Raw genomic sequence first — 17,101 nt, 5'->3', positions numbered from 1 at the left:
TCTTTAGTGTCAGTGTTTTGTCTCCAGATGCACAACAGTAATTTTTTTTCTAAGGCACATTTAAGCTACTTAAGTGTCATAATTGAACTAAAACCCAATCCTGGCTTAATCTGTTAAAAATCGGGGCTAAGTGTAATACCGTTTTTTTTTTTAACTACATAATTTCTAATTAATTTTAATTATGTTTAATTTATGGTTGTAAATTCTTACACTGAACCTAACTGCAACCAAACGTCATCCTTTAAAAGTGTTTGGACTTCAGTTTTAGAAGTTTTCTCTGTCAAAATCTGTTTTACTTGGTTCTCCTTAATAGGTCTTGCTGACTTTTAAAGGTGCCCTAGAACCTCTTTTTGAAAGATGTAATATAAGTCTAAGGTGTCCCCTGAATATGCATGTGAAGTTTCAGCTCAAATACCCCATAGATTTTTTTTAATTCATTTTTTTAACTGCCTAATTTGGGGCATCATTAACTATGCACCGATATATAGGTTGCGGCCCCTTTAAATCTCGTGCTCCCCCGCCCCGGAGCTCGCGCTCACCCTCAAGCCATCCTAGGTGTATTACAATCTTCTTTCAGATGAACACAATCGGAGATATATTTAAAAATATCCTTGCTCCTCCAAAGTTTATCATGGTTGTGAATGGGGCCACATTTTGAAAAGAAAAAAAAATGCATATATTCATAATCAAACTAATCCATAAGGCTCCAGAGGGTTAATAAAGGCCTTTTAAAATGGAGCGATGCATTTTTCTAAGAAAAATATCCATATTTAAAACTTCAATCAAATAACTAGCTTCTTGCGATACTGCGCAAGTCAATTTGCAGTGGAAGAGCAACCTCTGACCCGACGCAATGATGAATGTGGAAGCTCAGAGGATAGAGCAAAACCAAACACCAGTCATGAATTAGAAGTCTAAAACGAGAATTTTTAAAGAGAAAAGTCAGAGGATTTTGATATATGAGGAGCTTGAGTTTGTTGCACAGCCCTATTTGTTTAAACTGCGAGAGGCATCTAAGCTTACAATACTCCTAAATACTCCTAAATCCCTAAATCATACATTGTGTCAGGGGGTTACTCATTTGGCGCAAGTCGACTTGCGCAGTATGCGTATGGTCGTCCTCCAGAAGATAGTTATTTGAATTTATAAAGTTTTAGATATGGATATTTTTCTTACAAAACGCATTGCTTCACTTCAAAAGGCCTTTATTTACCCCCCTGGAGCCATATCGATTACTTTGATTATGGATGGATGCTTTTTTCCCCGCAAAATGCAGCCCCCCATTCACAACCATTATAAACCTTGGAGGAGCAAGGATATTTTAGCAAGGATATTATAGAAGATAGTCATATACACCTAGGATGGCTTGAGGGTGAGTAAATCATAGGATAATTTAATTTTTGGGTGAACTCTTCCTTTAAGTACTTACCCTCAAGTCGTCCCAAACCTGTAAGACCTTCTTCTTTGGAACACAAATTAAGATATTTTTGATGAAATCCCAGGGTATCTGATCCACACATAGGCAGCAACGTCACTGCACCTTTTGAGGTTCAGACATCGTTAAAATAGTCAACGTGACTACAGTGGTTCAACCTTAATGTTATGAAGTGACGAGAAAGCTTTTTGTGCGCACAAACAAAACTTGTTTATTCAACGATTTGAACTGTTGTCGCACGCAGTTGACGTAGTGAACGAAGTGCAGGCTGCTGTGTTCTTCGTCCGAACACTGACTCAGTATTGGCCGACGCTGTACACATGAGCAGCACAACATGTTTGTGTGATGCTGATGCAGGAGCCGGCCAATAATGAGTCAGCGTTCGGAAGTAGAACTCGGAAGCTTGCACTGCATTCACTACGTCAACTGCGTATGACAACGGTTCAAATTGTGAAATAAAGTCATTATTTTTGTTTTATTATTGCGCACAAAAAGTATTCTTGTCACTTCATAAGATTAAGGTTGAACCACTGTAGTCACATGGACTATTTTAATGATGTCTTGAATAGCTTTCTGGACCTCAAAAGGTGCAATGACATTGCTGCCAACGCGTGTTTCAGATTTCATCACAAATATCTTAATTTTCTGTTCCGAAGATGAACGAAGGTCTTACGGGTACTTAAAGGCAGGGTAGGTAAGAAATTTTGTTCCAAATTTGTTTAAACTTTCTATATATATACATGCATAATTAAAATGTAAGAACTCTGATAAAAAGAGTATAAAAATCGAGTGACTCTAGACCGTTTAATCTGTATTAAACACAGCTCATTATTTCCATCCGGGACGAAACATAGGATTGGCTTAGGCAGCTGTCACTCTCTCGCAACCATGGCAACCACCCTTTTGCCACACATGACCTGCCCACTTGCGCGCGCACGTTTGATTTGGGGAATTCAAGAGGCATGGATCCTAGGAATACCAAAACAATGGCAGAGAAACAGCAAGCAAAATTCACAGTACCAGCCTATGCAGTTAGTGAAGGCAAACCAGGCAAAAAAGGAAGACAGTAACAGTACAAGAAAAGGCAATGAACAAAAAGTCTTTGGATAAACAAAGAAATAAAACGCGAGTTAATATCGGCGTGGCTCTCCAGCGATGGCGAGAACTGAGGGAACTCAAGGGGCTGAAAAGTGACTCCTTGATGGCTTTATTTCTGCTGGACAGGTAAATCTTTCTTTTTGTATTTTGATCATACATATTTTTTGTTTATTTTTACATGAAGCATGTGTCATTAGCACACGTAGCTGCGTAATATAGCTAACATAACATTACTTAGCGAGCCGTAGTAGAGACGATAAATAATCTATAGGCCTAGCACAAGATGATAGCTATAGTGTTGAATTGTGCATATTTTTGCTTTAGATAACTAAATACATGTTTAACAGATAGTAGGCCTAACGTTACTCCGCATCTAGGAACTTTTCTTAGAACTATATTTACCCTCTGTCTAAGTCTTTTACCATGTTCACCTGTAAGTTTACCTGCACGTTTTTTTTCGCCTTTGTTTTGTTTTTATATTCTCTACCTATGTTTACTGATGTCTTTATCTTGTATCTGTGTGTGTCGTACACACTTTGTTGTATGTGTGTGTTATTATTTTGTGTCTGCAATGCAGTTGTGAGTTGATATTTGAGTGTATGTTACTCTGTTTATCTGTAGAACAACGTATATGTTATGAATCTTACACGAAATTCATCTTCATCACAGTGTAAATGATGGTAATGGAAAAACGTGTATCATGCAACCTGTTTTTAGCTTTGCCTTATAAATAACTAGCTCGTTAGCGAATTAAATTATGTTTATCTTCATAATTATAAAGTTATTTTTATTACATGTGATTCTGACATGATGTCACTACATGCACTGTGCTCCTTCCTCTCCGCTCGTCTCAGGTAAATAATGCGTCTTCCAGCTCAGTGGTCGGAGTCGCACGTTCATGCGTTTTGGGGGCGTGGCTTTGGAAGGAGCCCAGAAGGGAGGGGGTGGAGTGAATGGAAATAATGAGCTGTCTTTAAAACAGTCGTGAGAGGTCTACAGACACTCGATTTTTATACTTTCTTTTTCAGAGTACTTACATTTTAAATATGTATTGATATATAAATAAAGTTTAAACAAATTTTGAAAAAAAAGTTTTTTATACATTTTTTACCTACCCTGCCTTTAATGACAGAATTTTTATTTTTGGGTGAACTAACCCTTTGAGCTCTATACAGTTATGTGCTCCCATTTCAATTACTTACCTAACCTGTCATAATGTGTTGTTTTGTTTGAGACACAATCAGTCTGAATCAAATCAAACATTTATTATATTTCACAGACCATTTTCAGCCTATAGGCACGTCAAAATTTCTTCTATTTGATTACAAGCCAACAAAAACAAAGAAAAAGTGAATACACTATAATTCAGTTTAAGTCGTATAATTCTGTTAACTAAAACTTTAAACACAAAGAAAATACCATTCTATTGTCCACTGACAAGGCTTTTGTTAATCTGCCAAATAGACACAGACATTGGCCAACGTCAATCTCAATATGGCCAAACATCAGCATATAATTGGAAGGTTGCCAGGAAGATTTACGTCAGAAATCAGATTACGTGAATCAGTTTAAAGTTACATGTAAAAGAGTTCTGTTCTCATCACTCTGATAGTTCAGCTTTGTTTATAGTTCATAAAAAATGTTGGTGCAAGCTTGGCAGTTAATAGCATGTGTGAATAATGTATATCCATTTTCAAAACAGTTTTGAGAGCCAGGAAAGAGCAACACCAGCTGCTTTAGGGATGAAGCCTGGCAAGAACAAAGTCGCCGCAGTGCCGATACCATCCACAACCTTGCTCAACGTGGAGGGTTGGGACGTCTCTTGTGTATTCATGTCTGCTTTCAGGCTGTCAATCTCGCTCTGCATCCGGGCAGCCTCCTTCTGGAAGCCCTGCTCTAGAAGAGTTTCCTTCTCCTGCAACACAAACAGCACCTGAATAAATAATGTCTAATCCTAATCTTGACCATAAGCACATTCAGTAAACCTCAAAAACACAGTTTGTAGAGCAATTTGTAAACTCAGAAAGTACATCTAATCAAGCATGTCAAAAACATCTCAATCTGTTGCAGAGAATCACCCATATTCTATATAATTAGCCTATAAACATTTTCTATATTCTACATTACTTCTTACATTTGTTTATTCTGTAAGCATTTAAAGACAGTATGACTTAAATTATACATTTGCTGCTAAATTTAATTATTTCTTCCTCTTATTCATTACAGTGCTTACAAGCAGCAATATATTGGTATTCCTAAACCATTAAATTGAATAATCTTCTGACTTTGAGCATTACACCTTTGCAATCAATTCAGGCCATTTTATTGAAAGAATGTTCACCTATTCAGAAATAGTGATTACTTCAACTCACTGAGTTTCATTTGAGTTTGTGATGAAATTCATGTATTTCTTGCATCGATTTGCATACCGAATTGTGATTGGTATTTTCTTTAATTCTATTTACAACTATTTTCCTTTAAGCACAACATTGAACATGTGAGAGTTTTTAGAGTAAATGTCCTTTTTACCCTCAGTTTGGCTTCCAGGACTCGATCATTGTCTCTCCTCATTCTCTCGTGCTCTCTCTCCATCTGTTGAATGATCTGATTCACATGCTCATCATGGGATCTCTGCATGTCTTGAAACGCCTGCTCCTGTAACCGGTTCTGTTCCTCTAGGCCTCTTTGTCGCTGCTCTAAGACCTCATTCTTTAGTCTCTGCACTGTATAGAGAAAGAGGGAGTTTAGTCTACACACCCATTCTGACTATATACACAGGCCTACACAAGAGAAGTGTATAGTAATGAAAGTGTGAGCTACTTTAGCAATACGTTAATGACAAAATCTGTTTGTTACTGTTATATGCTCTGGTTGAAGTCAATGCATAATCTTGTGTATCATTGACAGCCTTGATTGACAAAGTATGAAGATGAACTGTACCCTCTTTTTCCTGTTCCGCTGCACTGAGAGATTGGTCAGCTTGTAGAATCATATTTCCAACCTCTTCCTTTGCTTTCAAATGCATACTCAACACTTCCTCGCACTGTGGGGAAAAAAAACAAAACATTTATAATCATTTAAATTATCCATTTCTTAAAAATGGGAGTATTGTTTTGATAGCAACAAATCATATTGAAAGGAATAGTTCACCCAAATATATAAACCATTAACATGGTGTTAATTTTTCCATGAGGAATGTTGATGCTGTTTTTTCTTATACAAAGTTCTTAGTTACCATAGCTGTCAAGCTCCAAAATAAAAACAATCATTAAAATACCATAAAAGTTGCCCAGGATATTAATTGTTTTATACTGCATACCATAAAATTTAGCACATGAGTCATGGTGTTTTTTTGTTCACCCTTTTTCTGGTTTGACAGGTCTGCTACATTCTTCAAAATGTCTAATTTTATGCTTCAAGGACAATAACTAAGGCAAACAGACTTTAGAACAACCTTTCATTTTAATGACTGTTAGCTGTCATGTTATCTTTAATCTTTATCAGCATCAAGAATGTTTATCAGTGCTGTTACATGCTGTTGTGACCATCCAGAACAATGAAGCACAAGCAAAGCATGCATGTGTTCTGTACCATTATTTGTGACTGTGTTCTTGCTCTGTATTCATTGGTTAGCTGTGCGAGCTTGTCTCTGTACTGTCGGTATCCTCCAGGTTTCAGGTATATTCCATCAGAAATGCCTTTTTCCAGTGTATCGAACACCTCACGCAGAACCTCCTCACACTGCATGAGAGACGCTTCATGATTCTGCTGGCACATGTCTTGATATTCATTATGAATCTTCCCCTAAATTGAGAAGCAATGAGAGAGAGAGAGAGAGAGAGAGAGAGAGAGAGAGAGAGAGAGAGAAAACTGTTTATACTTTTATTTAAGATAAAGGGAATATATTGCACATAGATTTAATCTCCATTATTTGAATCTGTGCACATATTCACTCTATTTCTGGTAGGTCTTCAAAGTACACAAGATTTAAATCTTCTAAACTTTAAGTATAGAATTTGCTCAAATAATGAAAAAGAAAATGTAGCTGCTTTGACATTTACAAAATTGTAGTTTAAAGGGGGGGGGGTTCATTGCGATTTCACTTTTTTAACTTTAGTTAGTGTGTAATGTTGCTGTTTGAGCATAAACAACATCTACAAAGTTACATCACTGAAAGTTCAATGCAAACAAAGATATTTTCTTTTAAAGTGTTCTCTGTTTAAGGACTACAACAAGCTTCTTCCCGGGTTAGTGACAAAATGACAAATTATAACCATAATTAAACTAAACTATACCTGTACTATCTTCATGCAGCATTGATTCTCTGGCTCTGTAGGCAACAACAGTTCCCAGAACTTCCCACACGAGCGATTTATAGATTATCATGACAGAATTTGCTAATCAATGACTTTAAGATATCCCACATCAGCTACATAAATCAATCAACTAACTGTTGCATTCAAAATTTTGTCACTTCTTCTAGAGTGTCTCCATCATTGTCTGACTCCGTTTTGAACATAAAAGGCTGAACAGTTTCTGACATTTTTAGTGAGTCTGTGTTAAGTAATGTGAGGCGTTGCTAAGTGCTAACATGAACTCCTGAAACTCTGCCCCATTTTGAGAGCAGCAGCTCATTTGCATTTAAAGGGACACACACAAAAACAAAACGTTTTTGCTCATGCTATAAAATATGATCTATGAGGTATTTTACTTTTAATAAAATTTGATTGGAAGGGTAAAAAAAAAATTCTATGGTAATCCACATTAAGGAGCATCACTTGTATTAAACAACATGGAATTTTCTTTAAATGAAATGTATGCTAATGCTTATATGTAAATGCAAACAGAACACAAAAAGAATTCAATTTTACCATGAGCTCTTGTTGGTAGATCTGGTCATTGTCATTGAAGGACGTGGCGATGAAAACTTCAGTGGCCCTCTTCTCTGCGACCTTGTGGATGTTGGGACAGATCTTCAGGGTCCATAGGAAGCTGAGCCATGCTGAGCATCTCGGTCATGTAGGACTCCAGGGCCTGTTCCACTGCACGGACATTCTGGATCTTAGCCAGAGACACGACTGCATTCTCCAGACATGGAACCTTCCCGCTGCGGATCGCCTCTATGTAAACCTCAGCAAGATTCCCCAGAGCTGTCAGGAAACACAACTAAATAGTTCAGTCAGGTCATTTGTATTTGTTTTATTATACACAGTCCATTGGTCATTGGTTCTCAAAAGACATTCAAAACTTTTATAAATTTGTTCTCAAGGGTTTCTAATGCGGTACACACCTGTTCCAGTAATAGTACGGCCTCCACTGATGACTTTTGGCTCTGCATTGTTGTAAATGTAACGGCAAAAAGTTTTTGCCTGCTCAAGGAACTCTGAATCCAGATCGTTCTCTTCCAGTTCCTCCATTCTTCTCATGTTTTTTGTACTAGCCGGCCGAGGGAACACAAAGCACTTTCTCACCGCAAAGAAATTACGCAGACAGCGGCGGGGCAGGTTATACTGCTCAGTCTGAGCTGAGCTACCTAAAATAAGATAATTATTAGTAACATAATTATGGAATCATAATACAATGCACAGCATAAATGTGTACACCCCCTCTGAACAAATACAAAAGGAAACATTCTTTATGATCACTCATACAATTCATGGAAAGATGGCAAAACTAAAATGTATTAAACATACATAATAAAAACTGAGAAATATATTTCATTAATAGCCACAAAATAAGTAAATTAGACATTTTTATATACATTTAGGATTGCAGAAATGAATACAGCCTAGATTTAAGGTACAAATGTATAATATTCTATGCCCTCCATAATTTTGAATATACTGCTCTGACCCTTCTTGGCACGGAGGGTATAAGTTCATGACAAATTGTCACATCTGTCCTGTTTAACTCCTGGATGATGAGCTCCTTAAATGCCCTGATCTTTAATGATGAGTGTTGCTCAACTCGTCTCTACAGAATCCCCCACTCGTCTCTACAGAATTCCCACACATTCCAGGTGTGGGAATTCATGACAGCATTGATAAAGTACAACTCCCTCACACCTTCAGCACTCATACATCCCTATATAAGAGATTTACTACCACTGAACTTTACTGTGGGAACCAGGCACTTCTCACTGTACTCCTCCTCTAGCAACACCATAACATTTTGGATGCTGTTAGATCCAAAATTATTGACCAGAGTATTGACTCCCAGAATCTATATTTTGTAAATATGGGCTTTGGAAATGGCTAACTGACTTTATTGTGCTTTGACTACAGTAGGTAGTTCCAATAAAAACAACAACCATGCACGTCATTTCTGCAGGCTGCATCTTACTCTGTGAGATAAAAAGCTCTTTTCATAGCTTTTGCTGGCTCTGAGACACTCACTTGGTATTTCTTCTGCTCTTTATCTAGCAAAAAAATCCCTCATCACTAAATGAAAGCTTAAAATGAAGGCCTGATTATTTCAGGAGCCTTGTCACATGTCCATTGTTTTTGAATTTCTGTGTTACTTTTGGAATATTTTCACACTTAAAACAATGATTTGATAATCCTCTTGTACTACTGTCCTCTTTTGTGCTAAGAAATAAGTCTCCTGACAGTTCTCTCCCAAGTGGTTCCATTGTTATCATCATTAAGTCTGAGAATGATTCAGTGGGCTATATAACACTTTTAAATGTCAAGAAATTACTTCTCTTTAAATGTTTTTGGTTTATCATACTTACCTGTTGATCAAACATTGCCTTAAACTTACACCAGAAAAAATTATTTTGTTTTATTTAGTAACTTTATTTATGTAAATTTAGTAAGCTATCCCTGAGCTACAGGACTGCTTCCACTACACAGACTGGGATGTTTTCAGAGACCAGGAATTACTAACACACCAGGCCCTTGATGAATACACCACCACAGTTATGGATTATATAAATTTTTGTATAGACAGAGTTACATCCTGGAAGCTGATAAATTTTCCTAACCAAAAACCATGGATGAAGCATTAGGTTCGGATGCTAATTAAAGCCAGGGATGCAGCTTATAGGTTTGGAGACAGAGAGGCCTACAGTACAGCCAGGAGTGCTCTTAGAAGGGGCATCAAGTCCAATAAACTGGATTATAAAAGGCGGATTAAAGACTACTTCAACATCTCAACAAACTCACAGCAAGTGTGGGAAGAAATAAGAGCGATATTGGACAACAAGTGTACAACATCTGCCTCTGTAAATGGTTCTTCCACTGTAGCAGAGGAATTAAACCTGTTCTATGCCTGTTTTGATAGGGAGAACAAGGACACATTGTGGTCCCACCTGCCCACCAACGACAACACTGCACCAGTCCTGAGCCTTCATGAAGGGAGACTCTGCCTGGGCAACATTAACCCCATGCACATCAGCACTGGTGCCCCTTAGGGTTGCGTGTTCAGCTCACTACTTTACACACTTTACACACATGATTGTTCTGCCTCTTCGACCACTAATTACATCATTCAATTTGCAGATGACACAACTGTGCTCAGCCTCATAACAAACAACAATGAGACGGCATACAGGGAGGAGATTGAACTATTGGCAGGGTGGTGTTAAAAAATATGATTTGGCTCAACATCAAAAAGACAAAAGAAATCATAGTTGACTTTCGTAAATCAAATCACATTCCCCTCTCTACATTAATGGAGAGGCAGTGGAGAGAGTGAATAGCTTTAAATTCCTGGGTTTCACTGTGTCTGAGGATCTGTCCTGGGGCAGTAACATCACATCTGTTGTAGGGAAGGCCCAGCAGAGACTCTTTTACTTGAAAAAGTTGAAAAGAGCCAAACTCCCCCAGAGGCTCATGATAAGTTTTTATAGCTTTGCAATCCAAAGTGTGCTGATTTATGGGCTGTTAGTGTGGTTTTCTAGCTGGGTGCCGAAAAATGCTGTTCTACTGTGTACAACTCCCGCTGTCTGCGCAGGACATACAACATCATAAGAGACAGGTCACATCCAGCACACAGTCTGTTCCACCTGCTGCCCTCAGGTAGGAGGTACAGGTCCTTTCAAGCCAGAACCTCCAGAGTGACCAACAGTTTCTATCCCCAGGCAGTCAGACGGCTCAACTATACACATTTTTCTGGTTACTATAGTTTATTTATCTTATATATTACATTCCTTGTCTGTTACATGCTGTATTGTTCTGTTATCATGCACCATCCTCCAATAACTGCAATAACTGAAGATCTGGACTTTGCATTGCTGCAGTACACTTAACTATAGACATTTTTTCTGGTTACTAGAGTTTGTCTATATTATGTATTACATTCCTTTTTTGTCACATGTTGTCCGGGTTATATACTGTGCTATTGTAGATCTTTTGCACTTCATGATATCGATTGATGCTCTAATGTAATCTCATTGTATTTTTACAATGACAATACATTTAATTATTATTATTATAATAATAATAATAATTATTATTATTATTATTAACTTTTAGGAGGGTGTACTCATTTGTGCTACACAACATTTTATCACCTTGATAAGAAAATCTTATTTTCCTGAACAATTTTGACATGCTTCTTTGGTAACCGATTAAGCAGACTTGCTGGAACATTATATCTCTAAAGAACCCTAACATATCTTTTAAGTAATTGAGTAATTGCTGACTTTCAGAAGTTTCAGAGGGGAAGTCTGTGGTCTAATAAAGCTGCATATCTCGGCTGTCACGTCATTGTCATCTCATATCTCCATTTGAAGGATCCTTTGAAGGCAGCCTTTGTTTCGCATCCTTCATTCAGCTCATTTTGAAGGATGTACCCTTCAATCACCCACAATCCTTAGTTTGTCTGAGTTCATTGCGAAATGTAAGACAAAAACTATGTTTTTGGAGATTAAGGCTTACATGTTATCTTTTGTTTTGGTGTAAAAATTAATCACTTCACAATAAACAGCCAATAATGTAAGTCACTGGGAGACCACAGATGGTTGTCATTCACTGTATTGCATTAATAGAAAGCCAGTTAATACTGAGATTTTTAATACAAAGTATTTTTTCAAAATTAAGTTTTAATAGTATTTTCGTGCCGTGACTGTGGGGACGGGAACATGTGTGACGTAGCCATGTGCACTTACTAGACTGTTTCATTCTAGCATTTAATGCTGAGGAGGACACTAGCCTACAAGCCTTTGAAGAACTGGACTAGGAAGGCAAAGACTTTGCAGGCAGCATTTGTGCACAAAGGCTCCTTACGAAACTGATTTCAGACAGAAATGAGGCAGCGTAACGGTTTATTGATCTACAGCAAAATAGAGCGATCTTTGGCGAGAAATAGGCAAATATGTAATTACTAATTACTCGTTAGAAATTACATCAAAAGTGGAAAACGTTGGTCAAAAACATACATTTACACACAAACTGACTGCCAGCCACAGCTTTCAGAAGCCATCTTTATTTTTTTAGCTCAGCTGTCACAGAATGGAAAGCACAGGATTGTGGTATATCAAAGGCAGCGAAGGATACATCTATGCTGCCTTCAAGAATTGATCAGGTTTAGGAGACAGGAAGTGAAGCTATCTTTGGATTTGGACATGCCTTAATGCCTTCCTACCTTGGAAGGAAGGCATTAATCCTATTCCTTCCTTCCTTCCTAGGAATAGGATCAAGGCTTCCATTTGACAAGCACCCTATATCAGTGATTATTCTTTCTCATCCTTGTTCCTGGAGGCACACCAACACATTTTCAAACTCTTTCTAAACACACACACCTGATATAACTAATCAGCTCATAAGTAAAGACTTCAAGACCAGTAATATTTGGGTCAGATTATGAAGTGATCCAAAGGGTTAGAAAACACTGTATTATTTTATGAGTGCCAATTTAAGGAATTAGTTTGGAGATTTCTTTTTGGAAAACTTGTTTGGAGACAGTCATTATGACTAGTGTGTCACTAGCTGCACACTGTAGCCATAAGACAATCATATAATTTACTGTAATATTGTTCTAATTGGTCTAAAATGTCTTTCAGCAGGACATAAATGGTCTGTGATGGTGTTTTTGCCTGTAAGTAAAAGAGTATGTACTGTATGTGTTTAATGCCAACTCTTTTTCTCACCTGGTTTGAGTTTCAATGCACTCTCCAGATACTCGTCTGATGTTATTTGTTTATCCCCCTTTTTCAGTTCCAGAGTGAAGTCACGAACAGCCCAAACAAACGATGGGAAAACACGCATGAAATCTGCCGACTGGTCCTCATCTCGACTCACTTCTGCCTTCACACGAATGTTCTCCGTCAGCTCTGTAACGTAGCTACATTCAGCACTGTTCAGGAAGAATTACACTAATGCTATGAGAGTGTTTTTAATTTATTACAGTGGATGTGCATATTTATTGTGCATGTGAGAAGGATACTGCAGCTTTTCCAGTGCCATGTTATCAATGGTCCCTAAGCTGTTGTACACTAGAGTGCTGCTGAGAAGAACAGCCAGACAGAAGATCCACGTATCATGTTTCTCATCCCCCTGAAACATCAACAGTCCGTCAGCTACAGAATAAGTGGCCACTTATTTACCTTTACTAGCATTCAGACCATTCAGTTTAAAACTGTGTAAAGTCCAAATAATTCTGTGCAGTAAATTTTCTCATCTAGATAATGGAAAGTGAAAGCACAAGACAAGGTAATAATAGACTTTGTTGCTATAGAGATAACGTTACTATGAATGCAGTGTGGTTTTTCTCCTCACCTTTTCCACGTCACCAAGTCCCTCTGTGTCCAGCAGCACCAGAGTGTGTCCTTTTTTAGTGGGGTGAGGGACACACCACATCCAGATGCCTTTAGTCTTTGACTCAATAGTGCTGCCGAGAGCAAAGCCTGAGACAATCACAATAACATATAAAGATGAAAAACAAATCTTTTAAAAATCTAGTTGCCAATCCAGAATTCAGAAATATAATATCTGTATTCAAATTGTTTTTGTTTCTGAAAAACATACTATTTCAAAGAAAATGTTTAGATGATATCCTGTTTGAGATGCAATTTCCTGTTTTGTGATTGTCACTAAATGGTTTCCTGCATGTTGGTAACAATCTCATAAAGTTTTCTGTTTGTTTTCTGTCTGCAAGTTTGTCGTCATTTCTTCATTCAGTGCAGAAGATAATGATTACAACTTCAGCACCATCAAGAATTCCTCTCGAGACTGCATATCCGGACGCTCTTCAACAGCTAAGGCAATTGCAAGTATCACACATTTGAACACTAAACAGCGATTAGTGTTAAGTTATTAAGATGTGTATTATTAGTATTAAGTTGTGAACCCCTTTGTTAACAAAGGTGATTTATAGTGAGAAATTATGGTTCTTTCAGCTTGTTAAATTACTCTTTCCATAGCTCCATTCCCCTGTTATGCTACGGTATCTTCACTCCCACTTTCTCATTTCCCCTTTATGTGTGATTTGTGTGTATGTGTTTGTTTGATTAGTTGTGTGTTCGTGATTTAGTTAAATAAAACGGTAACATTTTAGAATACTGATCCTTCATTAATGAATAACTACACAGGAACAAATGAGTAATGCATTACTAATACTCTAACTACTATTAACTTACAAGAAACTCTGATTAGTACTCAGTTAGTGCTCAGTTGAAGATGGTAGTTCACTATTAGCTAATCAGTAACCAGGGGCGGAGCCAGGGGGTGGCCAGGGGTGGCCGTGGCCACCCTTGGCCTAAGCTTGGCCACCCCTTTGGCCACCCCGCTCAAAACTGCTGTTTCTGTCTACTTTTTTGTTGACAAGGACTAAACGCAGAACCGTCTCGTTAAGACCATAAAAAACGGGAGACTTTTCAGACGCGCACACTTCGCCTCAGCGCCAGGCGCAAGTCAAACGCGCGCGGAAATGATTCAGGTACCGAATAAGCTTCAGAAGAACAACAGTGAACAGCGAACATTATATATAACTTACATAAATGTTTCTCAACTGGTGGGTCGCAAGACCGCGCACTTTTCAATCACGCGCAAATATGGCGCGCTGTATATTACTCACTATAAATAAAGCGCAAAAGAAACTACGAGCATGCAACGTCGTAGTTCTGTCGTCTATTAAGTCATGAAATAACCAAAAAGGCGATTAAAGCTGCGTTAAAACTGTGCATGCATGTATGTAGGCCTATTATATATAAAATGCCAAATGTCTCTGGACTAAAATATTCTGCTATGTGAGATCACAATAGGCACAAGCTGATATGTAATTTTTTAATGCATAAATAAATGTGAGAACTGTGCATTTGTAATAGAAGATGCTAATTTTGTTAATTTATAAAGTACAAACAAAAATGTATCACATTTAAATGCATAGACTAATAATTTTAAATTTTGGCATATGTGCTGTTGATTTCCGCTTCCTCATCAGCAAATGGGAATTCAGAAGAGAACACTTTTTTCTTCTTCTTTGTACTGAGTTTAATTTGGGTATGATAGAACTGTTGCAGTTATTTATTTTGACAATATAGAAAGTTAAACATTTAGTGTTTACTTTTTTGGTTACTTTTTGAAACAGACAAACTGAGAATTGTTTAAGTTCATTGATTATACATAAAATTCAATGAAGGTTGAATAATCTTTGAAGTACAGTATGTAGTTATCTGCATGTCTCATCCATGGAGATGCAACAATGGAGAACAAGCTATTGGGAGTTTTGAGTACCAGAACTGACTGAACAAGTTGAGATTTAGCTATAGTGTGAGCCCCTTTATTAATATGGCTGCAAGTGAGGAATGATTAAAAACTAAAAAAAAAAGAAAGAAAAAAAATGTCAAATTCACTCAGCATTCCATGATCTAATTCACTATCTAAATTGCAAAGTCAAGTACATTATAGTCAGACTCATTTTTATGTCGAAATAATGAATACTTATGTGCCACCCCGGACTGGTTGCTGGCCCCTGCCTGGCCACCCCTATGAAAAAATCCTGGCTCCGCCACTGTCAGTAACTACAGTTTTTTCATTCTCTCCCAGAGAACTACTAAGAACTATACAGGTTCATAATTAACATGAATGATGCATAATGTATAATTAATTCTAAAGTGAAGGTCATGGTAATCCACTAGTAATGACTGAAGTATCATCAAATCCTTCAGAAGGAATTACTAATTATTTGGATCAGTATTCTAAAGTGAGAAACATGATAACTCTCTAGTAAATACTGGAGTCATTGTAAACTTTTGAGTTTTTTGTAAAGTATTGGATAGTAATAACTCAAGAATTACTTCATAATTCTAAAGGAACTACTAATCAAAAGTTTACAATGTAGGCATGCAAACTTGATGCAAAAAAACACAAGTGCTTTTTGCTATTTTTGAACTGTCACCATTGGCATAATTAAACAAAGATTTTACTAATAGACCTACCAATCCCTGTTTAAAAATAAAATAAAGATGCTTCCATCTTTCTAAAGTTATTTTTACACCCTCTTGGCTCCAAATCTTTTCTCTCACCGGACTGTTGTCCTGCCAGGCGGTTCATAATATAGGATTTCCCCGTACGGTAGAGTCCCACCACAGACACTACAACCACCGGCTCCTTGATCCCATCCAGAATGTCTTTAGCCTGTTTCTTAACACACAGCTTCCCATTTTCATCATTTTCAATCAGACACACCGGAGCGGACATGGACCCACCACAAGACATGACTCTGCGATAAAAACAACAACAAAGCACAAGAACAAAACAAAAATAAAAACAAAGCCATTCTCGCGATTTCATATGTACACATAAAATAAAATAAATGAAGATTAAACCGTATACCTTACTGAAAGTGAGACAGAGCAAATTGTTTGCCGTTAGCGATTTATTTTTTTAACAGCAGAAAGCGATACCGTTCATTTCTGAGCTGCACAAACTCGCCGGCTCCTCCCGTGACTGAATCTGTTATTCTGTGTGAGTCATAAGGTCATAAACCAGACACGATCATCAGTGAATAATGATGCTGCAACGAGTGAAAGTGAAAGTAGGCCTATGCACCACTTGGGTGGGTTACAGGGTTGCCAGGTTTTCACAACAAAACCTGCCCAAATGATCCTCAAAACTAGCCCAATGGCATTTCGGAGTGGGTGGGGTAGGGGGTGGGTTGTCCCATGGTAAAAATCGTGTTCCGGGGGCTAAAATTCGCATTCCAGGCGCTAAATATCACGTTATTTTGGGTCGATTTAACCCGCGGACATGAAAAACTACCCGCGGGAAAACCTCGGACTTGGCAACACGTTGGTTCAGTTCCCTCGAGACAAGTTCAGGGGTTTCCCGGAAATCACCCGTTTAACTTAACCTGCTAAACACAGACTCTGGGTGCCACCATGTCGTGCATTATAAATAACCCGATACCGTTCGCTTTTTTAGTAGCTTACAGGAAAACGTTCTATATTTTGCATGTAAAAATATTATGTCTTAAACAATTGCATCCAGTCTTATGGAGCTTTTTTTAATTGCAATTTTTGAACAATAAACATACAAGAGCAATAACATATTTTACATTAAATATAGGCCTATATCAAATTAAATGTTATGAAAAAAAAAAAAAAGAAGAGAAATAGCAAAAAAA

General features: G+C 37.6%; 1 pseudogene; it reads right to left on the bottom strand.

The window, feature by feature from the left end:
- Window positions 1–3,783: 3,783 nt before the first annotated feature.
- Window positions 3,784–16,526, bottom strand: LOC125250277 (annotated as a pseudogene).
- Window positions 16,527–17,101: the final 575 nt, after the last annotated feature.

Source organism: Megalobrama amblycephala, linkage group LG17, assembly GCF_018812025.1.
Source record: "Megalobrama amblycephala isolate DHTTF-2021 linkage group LG17, ASM1881202v1, whole genome shotgun sequence".
NCBI classification, from domain to species: domain Eukaryota; kingdom Metazoa; phylum Chordata; class Actinopteri; order Cypriniformes; family Xenocyprididae; genus Megalobrama; species Megalobrama amblycephala.
This window is presented reverse-complemented; position numbering and strand designations above follow the sequence as displayed.